Source organism: Eulemur rufifrons, chromosome 24 (genome assembly GCF_041146395.1).
Source record: "Eulemur rufifrons isolate Redbay chromosome 24, OSU_ERuf_1, whole genome shotgun sequence".
Taxonomy (NCBI): domain Eukaryota; kingdom Metazoa; phylum Chordata; class Mammalia; order Primates; family Lemuridae; genus Eulemur; species Eulemur rufifrons.
In genome coordinates this window covers 15,692,649-15,702,354 of record NC_091006.1, presented here as the reverse complement: position 1 = coordinate 15,702,354, position 9,706 = coordinate 15,692,649, and the positions used below count along the sequence as shown (strand labels likewise).

The window sequence follows — 9,706 nt, the reverse complement described above, 5'->3', positions numbered from 1 at the left end:
TAGGAAATGATGACTATTAGAGTTCAGTGAGGTGATTAGCAGCGATATTAAATATTCTTTGAATATATTCTTCTAGGTGCAGTTCTCTACCAAATACTTTTCATCTGGAACAGATTGCTGGGAACATCCCCTCCCGTGCTTAGGTTAATTTGGATTTGTCAGGGATTATGCAATGATTAACAAACAGCTGAGACATTGGTGCAGAACTCAAATAGATCACAGGTTCGGCATAGTCACCTGCTTTGTTCACACTGTCAGGCATTCCTGGCTCTACCTCATTCTGCTCTTGCCAGTGTAACAGCAGGTGGAGCAAGAGAGGGGTTTAGTGGGATTTAGTGTCCACTGGTGATTTTCCTTGAGGCCAAACTATGCCTGGCCAACAACTCTGTAACAGGTGAGTCGATTCCCATACATTCTCTGAGAGTACAAAATAGATCGAGTTCCTCAGATTGGACTGAAATTACTGGAGGGGTTCAGATTAGAAGAGAAGACAAAGTAAGTGAAGAAAAACCCCAATTCTGGGCCACTCTGCCTATAAAAGACACATTGTCTGAGGCTCATGTAGACTCATCACTCTCTAATTCAATCTCAATCTTGTCCTGCAATTGACTTTTTTAGTACAATTTCTCAAGAGGTAGAATTCCAACAGATTGGCAATGGAAAGTGAGTTTTAATTTTTATTAAGATTTGAGGCCGGGCGCGGTGGCTCACGCCTGTAATCCTAGCACTCTGGGAGGCTGAGGCGGGTGGATCGCTCAAAGTCAGGAGTTCGAGACCAGCCTGAGCAAGAGCGAGACCCCGTCTCTACTAAAAATAGAAAGAAATTATATGGACAACTAAAATATACATAGAAAAAATTAGCCGGGCATGGTGGTGTGTGCCTGTAGTCCCAGCTACTCGGGAGGCTGAGGCAGGAGGATCGCTTGAGCCCAGGAGTTTGAGGTTGCTGTGAGCTAGGCTGATGCCATGGCACTCACTCTAGCCTGGGCAACAAAGTGAGACTCTGTCTCAAAAAAAAAAAAAAAAAAAAGATTTGAAATTACAAGGTTCAATCCAAACTAGTAACAGGAGTGTGTGTGTGAATGCACGTACACCCATGTGATGTATCTCTCAACTTGGCTTATTTTTGCCTCGTTGTATCTGCATTTCAGACAGAGTGACTTGGCTCTTGTCCACATGGCCCTCATCCTCCTCCTGGGAACAGTGTGTGAGCCCTCACAGGTTCTTCTCATGGAGATGAAAGATGCACACGACTGTGAGTCAAAACATGCGGTGCCTCTAAAGACTTAGGTTGGAACTAAAACATTGTCACTGTATTATACTTTATCCTAGTGACCAAAGCAAATAACACAGCTTAATCATTAATGCAATCTATTGCAGTATGCCTTCTTGGCCACGAATTATTCATATATATATATATATATCCCATATACAAAATATGCTCATTCCCAACTTAGAACTTCCAAAAGTTTTTATCCAAGAATAGCATCAGGCTTTAAATCCAGGATCTAGTGATCATTGTCCAATCTGAATGTGGCTCCTTTTGATCCAGTAGTTATGAACTGAAAAGACAAGTTAGCTGTCTCCACACATCCACTACAAAGTAGAAAAATAAGGGTGGATAATCCCAACACTCCCATTTGAAAGGGAGTAAAGTCCCCATGGGGGGCACACAGCAATCACTGGTTCATAGCAATTTGGAAATCACACTGGGAAGATGCTACTACTCTAGGGGTAGAAATGTTCTTTGATAAAGTATCAGTTCTGTTCCTTGGGAGTGAATTCCCAGCCCACTGGGAATTCCTCCGTAGGTCTTGGCTTTTCCCTCTGAGGTATCTTTCTTTTATCACCCCTCCTTGTCTACTTCTGAAGGACACTCTGGAAAACATGTCCCTCTTGATAGATGAGCAGATTTCTCAGCTTGCTTTCTGCCTGTAGAGAGTTAGGCCTCAGAAGTCTTTATAGAGCCTCTTTAAGTTCATGCTGGCCACATTTCTGCCATTGCAGGTCTCTCAGAAACATTATGGGTTTCCTATATATTTGATTCCAGCCCATTCCATATAGTAGAAAACATAGCTCTTTTTGAGACATAATTCTCCCAGTAGATTTAATTATGGTATTTTGGGCAAATCAGGCTACTGTAGGTGCATATTGTTAAGTTTTCTAGAAGAAATTCTTTGTCCAGCTGAGAAGATGTACTTGACATCACTTTGACATTTCCCAAAGGCCCTAACAAAGGATGTTACACTCACGAATTCTTCACTTTCCCGAAAGAATTTATTTGCATGAACATCGTGAGAAAGCCATGTAGATTTTTATTCAATATTTTACAGAAGAGATAGAGAAGGAGTTTTACATCACACGCCCCACTGCTGATTTTGTCCCTCCTGTTCCCAGTGCAGTGCACATGTCCCTGGCTCCATTAGTGTCACTCATCTGATTCCTTTTTTATTCCCACTTCAAATTTCTTAACTCATTTTTATGCAGAGCAATTCAGACCATCTAGCAATTGATCCCTTAACCTACATACCTAAACCCACTGCTGTAGTCAGCAAAGTACATTTTCAAATGAAGAGGTCTTTATTCACAAAGGCTCACCTTCTGAATAGAAGCCAGTGACTCAAAGAGATACCTGCGCTCCCCTGTTCACTGCAGCATTGTTCACAATAGCCAAGATACTGAAGTAACCTAGGTGTATATCAATGGATGAATGGATCGAGAAAGTGTGGAATATGCATACAATGGACTGTTATTCAGGCTTCAGAAAAGGAGGAAATTCTGTCATTTGCGACAACATGGATGAACCTGGGGAACATTATGCTAAGTGAAATAAGCCAGACACAGAAAGACAAATATTGTATGATCTCACTTATATGTGGAATCTAAAATAGTTAAACTCATAGAAGTAGACTGATGGTTGTCAGGGGCTAGGGAGAGAGGGAAATGGGGACATGATGGTTAGAAGGTATAAAGTTTTAGTTGTGCAAGATATTTAAATAAGTTCTGGACACCTACTATACAGTATGGTGCCTATAGCTCACAATACTGTATTGTATACTTAAAATTTGCTAAGAGGGTAGATCTTATGTTAAGTTCTTACCATGGAAAATAATAATGGTAATAATAATAATACAAGGGTGGGAGGAAGCTTTTGGAGGTGGTGGATACGTCTATGCCTTCAAAGGTGGTGATAGTTTCATGAGTGTATACCTATCCCCAAATTCACTGGGTTGTATACTTAAATATATGCAGCTTTTTCGTGTTAATCATACCTTAATAAAGTGGTTAAAAATTTTTTTAATGCTAACATTTTTTGAAAATATTTGGAAGTGGTAAATAAAAAAAAATTCCTGAGAGAGATATATTCTCCTGTCACGAGTCATATTCTACCTCCTGAACTGTTATCCTAACTGTCATGTACCAATACCTTTAAATAGTGTTTCATGCCAATGAGTACTTTTCCACGACATGGTTATAAATTGCGTCCTCAACATGATTTAAATTGATACATGGTATTTCACTCCATGGAAGTAAGAACTTGTAACAAACCAACCTCTTCCTTCTGGTCCTTATTATGAGTATTGTTTCCAATTTACGTGCTGCTATAAAATATAATTAAAATGAATGACTTGTAGATCTTTTGGATGTCCTTAATTATTCCTTAGGGTAAACTACTGAGAGTTAATTTCCCAAGTGGAAGGCCATAAACATTTGGGGATTGGGAGTTGGGCTTTGTAACCTAGTTGCCATTTAGTAACCAGTATTGATTTATCAGTTTATTTTTATTTATTTTTTTTTTTATTTATTTTTTTTTTTGAGACAGAGTCTCACTCTGTTGCCCAGGCTAGAGTGAGTGCCGTGGCGTCAGCCTAGCTCACAGCAACCTCAAACTCCTGAGCTCAGGCGATCCTCCTGTCTCAGCCTCCCGAGTAGCTGGGACTACAGGCATGCACCACCATGCCCGGCTAATTTTTTCTATATATATTTTTTAGCTGTCCATATAATGTCTTTCTATTTTTAGTAGATATGGGGTCTCGCTCTTGCTCAGGCTGGTCTCGAACTCCTGAGCTCAAACGATCCACCCACCTCGGCCTCCCAGAGTGCTAGGATTACAGGCGTGAGCCACCGCGCCCGGCCGATTTATCAGTTTAAAAACTGATTATTCATGTGCCATTTTTCAAAATTCTATCCAATATTAGATTTTGGCTTTAAAAAAGTTTGTCAAATGGATAGAATAAAATGGTATTTTATTTACTTTTTTCTTTTCTTTCTTTTTTTTGACTTTTAAAAATATATTGAGAGAAGTGTGTCAAAATCCATGATATGATTATAGGTTATATTCCTTTATAATTATTAATTTTTATGGATATTACACATATATTATCAGGTACATACAAAGTTATGATTATCATGTATTTCTCTTGAATTGAATACTTTATCATTAAGAAATATTTATCTTCATATCTAATAATATTTCTTGCCTTAGAGTCTACTTAATGTGATATTAATATAGCCATGCCAGCTTTCTTTGCCTGGCATTTGTATGGCATATATTTTTGTATCTTTTTGCTTTCAGCTCTTATATGCTTAAAGTGTTTATCTTGAAAATAAAACAGCACATATTTAGATATTTTTTTAAAAAAGTCTTTTAATTGGCTTTTTGATCCATTTACAGGTAATGTAATTACTGATACTATAGGATCTTGCTGTTCTATTTGTCCATCTCTTTTATGTTTCCTTATTCCCAACTTCTTTGTTTTAAAAAATTATTCAGTTATTTGTAGTATGTCATTTTAACTCCTCTATTATTTTCACCTCTGCTTTGCTTTTCATACAATTCTTTTACTGTTCACCATATTGATAATAATATACATGCTTGACTTACTAACAACTATGTCATATTTTTCAATTTAAAGCAAAAACTTAACAAGAATGTAACTCCAGACTAAATTTGTTTTTAAATGCATGAAGCATGATCTTGCTCACTCTCTGCACATTTATTGTAGAGAAGCACCTCATATTTAGCAGCCATTCAAAAATATTCACTAGGCTGGGCACAGTGGCTCATGCCTGTAATCCCAGCACTCAGGGAGGCCAAGGCGGGAGGATCTCTTGAGCTCAGGAATTCGTTATTAGCCTGAGCAAGAGTGAGACCCTGACCCTACTAAAAATAGAAAAAACTAACTGGGCATTATGATGCACGCCTGTAGTCCCAGCTACTTGGGAGGCTGAGGCAGAAGGGTCATTTGAGCCCAAGAGTTTGAGGTTGCTGTGAGCTAAGCTGATGCCATGGCATGCTAGCCCAGGTGACAGAGTGAGATTCTGTCTCAAAAAAAAAAAAATTTTTGCTAACATTAATTTCTTCATTCAATGCCACTGTCCAGCACCTTTTTTTATTAGTCAGAGAATTCTCAAAGTTCTGTATACATCTATATCAACCTCTTTCCATCTGTCAGCAGAATCCTTCAGATCCTGGCTTTAGGATATTCTGGCTCATGTAGACGTGTTAGAATTTGGGTCCTTAATTTGACTATGATCAGATAAATATTTTGCATGAATTAAGACCTGTGGAGGGTTTTATGTCTTCTCATTTCCTGAATGTAGTTGTGACACAAAACCTGTAGGTCCCGTGGGAGGAAGGAAGAGAAGGGCTTGAGCAAAGATATTACTGTCCACATGAGCAGTTGTCCTTCTCGTGGCTAGAAATTCAAGAAAGGTCCTTAGAACAGACTGCAGGGCCAGTATGATCCCTGAATTACTTTCCTTCTCTGTTTCGGTAAGTTTCTTGGATCTGTACGTTGGGACAAGGGCGGATTGAGTGAAGATTGTAAAGAGAAATAATAATGTTGGCTTGTCTTTACTGATTGCTTCATGTGCATCAGGAACCTTACTGGAAGGTGTGGATACATTTTACCCACCAAGCATTTTTCAATATGCAGATATTTATTTACATTCTGCATCCAAAAGCTGTCCTATATGCTGACATCACCTTTCCTTTATTTATTTAAAATTTTACTTTTACTTGCTCGACATTTTTATTTAAATAAGTGTATTTATTGGAAGACTGAAATGTTATATCAATAGCTTAAATAAAAAAACAAATTTTAGGCCCAGCATGGTGGCTTACACCTGTAATCTTAGCACGTTGGGAGGCCAAGGCAGGAGGATTGCTTGAGGCCAGGAATTCGAGACCACTCTGGGCAACATAGTGAGACCCTTGTTTCTACAAAAAAATTTAAAAATTAGCTGGCTGTGGTGGTGTGCACCTATAGTCCTAGCCACTTGGGGGGCTGAGATGGGAGGATCGCTTGAGTGCCAAAGTTCAAGGTTACAGTAAGCTATGATCACATCACTGCACTCCAGCCTAGGACAACAGAGCATCAGTTGGTCAATGCACATTTGCTGAAGTCCTGCTATGTGCTGGAACCTGTGCAGGCACCGGGGATGCTGAGGTGAATGGCATAGAGTACCTCCAGATGCCACAGGCTGACGACACCATGTGTCTCCCGTGGTGCAAGGTGCATAAACTTTTATAAACTCTGTTAAGATTTTATGAGCAAATAGTTTCTGTTTTAATTTATGTCATTCAAACCTCCAAGTAGCCTTTATTACTGGGGATCGTTCCCGGTCACCCTATCCCAGATGACACTCTCAGGAGACTACCAATGGCCACTTAGAGCCTTCCATAAAGTCAGGAGTGACCCCAGGTCACCTGAGGCCTCAGGCTTCCCCTAACTCCCCATGGTTAGTGTGGTCTACAAAATACATCACAGGCTCTCCTAGAAATGGTAAGACTAAGAGTGGTTCAGATAAATGATGAAGATAGAAGGATTTGTGGAGTATCAGACAGCCCAGGAAGGACCTGCAGCACCCGGCGTGAGAGGAGCTTGCAATGGTTCAGGGAAATCTCTGTGAGAAACGACGGAGGGGCTGAGACAGGAGCTGGAGCCACGGTCCAGCGGGGGGGACAATGAGAACTCCTGAGTGCCCGATCTCCAGGGGTCTGTTCTCAGCAGGAGCCTCTGGGGTGTCCCCAGGGGTCAGGGTGGGGCAAACTTGTTGGCTTCAGGCAAGTGCTTGTATCTCATGGTTATTATTTTACAGGGTTCTGTACTGATCAAAGAAACGTAACAAAACAAGGTGAGTATTTCTTCAATTAAACCTTTCTTGATCTCTCATCCCAAATTCCCCTCCCCACTTTCCCTTCCCTTTCTTTAAATGGGTCCTGAGAGCAGGTGAGTGAGTCAGACCCGGCCCTGGGCTCTGCATCCTCCCAGGGTCACTGCCCAAGCCCTCCCTCCGTGCCTGGCCCAGCTCCGTGGTACCTGCCAACAGCAACGTGACGCTGCGGTGCTGGACTCCTGCCAGGGATGTGAGCTTTGTCCTCAGAAAGGGAGGAACTATTTTGGAGCCCCCACAGTCACTTGATTCTACAGAGGGCCTGGCTGAATTTCACCTCACTGATCTCAAAAGCAGAAATGCCAGAGAGTACACCTGCGAATACTACAGAAAGGTGACGCCGGACATAAGGTCACAGCGCAGTGATGTCCTTCTGCTGTTGGTTACAGGTGAGGAGGGGGCGGTTTAGAATGACGCATGGTGATCCTTGGGACGGCGATGAGAGGAAGAAAAGGGGACCCATCTCCAGAGTAGTTGGAGTGGGGGGAGATGGACAGAGACAGGAACAGAATTGAAGAGCTTGGTTTTATCCAGGGCTTTAAGGAGGAAAAAAAATCTCTTTCCTGGAGTCAGAGTTGAAAGAGGGAGAGAACAGGTGTCTGTCACCTCCCGCACTCCACGGGGACCCCCAGTCGGGAGTGCCAGGGTGAGTGGGGGACCCAAGGCTTCGCCTCACGACCCCAGAGCCTAACTTCTCTTACAGGACATTTACCGAAACCTTCCCTCAAAATCCACCAAAATCATAAAGTATCTGAAAGAGGAAACTTGACTCTTCAGTGCCAGAAGCGACGCTACCATTCAGCCTCCGGTGTCTGCTCTGCTGAAGGCGGGAACTTCCACCCCCATACAGCTGCGGAGTCCAGAACAGAACAGGGTCGAGTTCTCCCTTCAGGATGTGACAGTCGGTGACACTGGGAGCTACAGCTGTGTGTCCTACCAGCCGAGGGCTCCTTTCTTGGCCTCACAGCCCAGCAATCATCTTGAAATCTGGGTGATGGGTAAGGTTTTGCATGATTTAGGGGAAGTTGTTCTCATTGAAGAGCATTTGTTATTCTCGGATTCTTCGTTCTCCATAGCTTTCCCTGTCATCTCCTTTCTAAATCTTTCCTTTCAGAATTTCTATTTTTCCCCTCTTTGTTGTCCATCCTTGGATAATTTCTCATGTTGTTCTTCAAAACGATCCATCCGCCACCGACAGAATTCCTTCAGCCATTCTCTGCATCTCTTGAAGTTGTGGCTCATCTTGGCATTGGTGACTTTATTCCCAACAACTCTTTCTCATGCTCAGAACATGGTGTTTGCACAGCTTCGTGCTTCTGCGCCATGGCTGTGCTGTCTACTCATGTCTCGTGGCACTTGCTATCATAAAATTACCTTCCGTTTCCTGCCAGAATTCTCACTCAATGGATGCTACACACTCTGCTTCCTCAGCGCTGTACATCCCCACTGCTGCTGTTGGTTCATTCTATAGAGTCGGTGAATATTTTATAATTAGAATGAGGTTCTGTCTGGTCAGTACTGAGAGGTGGAGAGGGCATTCCAAGCATGAAGTGACATTAGTATTTCTCCCGATGAACCTTATCTGCAGAGAACACTGTTGTTGCTGAGTTCAGAGATGAACTTTGCACTAATTGGTATGCACGAGATAAGAGGATTTAACACATTAACTGCGCTGTGAGTTATATTTAACTCACGCTACTTTTGAACCCAGGGCCTCGAGAAGCATATGTAACTCCCGTGTCTCTTCACCTTGGGAGCTGCAAGAACTATTTTTCAAGTTGCATATAACTCACACACAGAAAACAATAAAAAATAACACATTTTTCATTCAATTAGAAAGGATCCCGTTTTGTTTTCTAAGTTTTTAATTCTATTTTCATAGTAAAACACCGTGGCCCCAAGGAAAAAACATTTTTTTCTAATGTGGCAGTCAGTGTGATTAAACACAGGAACCAGAACCAACGCCAGCCTCAGTCTCTTCCTGAGTGAAGCTGAGATACGCAAGGGTCGAAGGCTAAGATGCTGAGCCCAAGCTCTTTTTAAAGCTCGTCGTCTGTGTGAAGTGAAATCTGGTACTGTGAAGAGGTTGCTGAATTTCAGTGCTCTGGGGACCTCCTTAGGTCTTCCATGTTGCTCCCAAGCCTGATTCCAAGTATATGTAGGGAAAAGGGAACTAGGAAATGTGGGAAGGTAGAAATGAGATGAAGAACAATGAAATGAAAGAATAGGGAACATAAAGGAAAGGTGATGGACAGACCAGTCAACTCTGACAAAACCCAGCACTTTGTTTTCAGTGATTATAACTTTAATGAAGGTACAGGTGGCCACTGGCCAGGAAGTACAAGTGGGCAAATGACCGTCAGACTTGGTAGATCCCTTTCAGAAGGAGGAATACCCTTTTATGGTCAATGCTTAATCCTTGGCCAGGCGAGGTGGCTCATGCCTGTAATCCTAGCACTCTGGGAGGCCGGGGCGGGAGGATCGCTCGAGCTCAGGAGTTCGAGACCAGCCTGAGCAAGAGTGAGAC

General features: G+C 42.1%; 1 protein-coding gene and 1 pseudogene across 1 annotated transcript in view; one reads left to right on the top strand and one right to left on the bottom strand.

Annotated features, from left to right (window-relative positions):
• The window catches only part of LOC138374230 (NACHT, LRR and PYD domains-containing protein 7-like), a 672,516-nt gene that overhangs the window by 190,751 nt on the left and 472,059 nt on the right, over positions 1–9,706 (bottom strand).
• LOC138374886 (T-cell-interacting, activating receptor on myeloid cells protein 1-like) lies at positions 1,177–9,205 on the top strand (annotated as a pseudogene).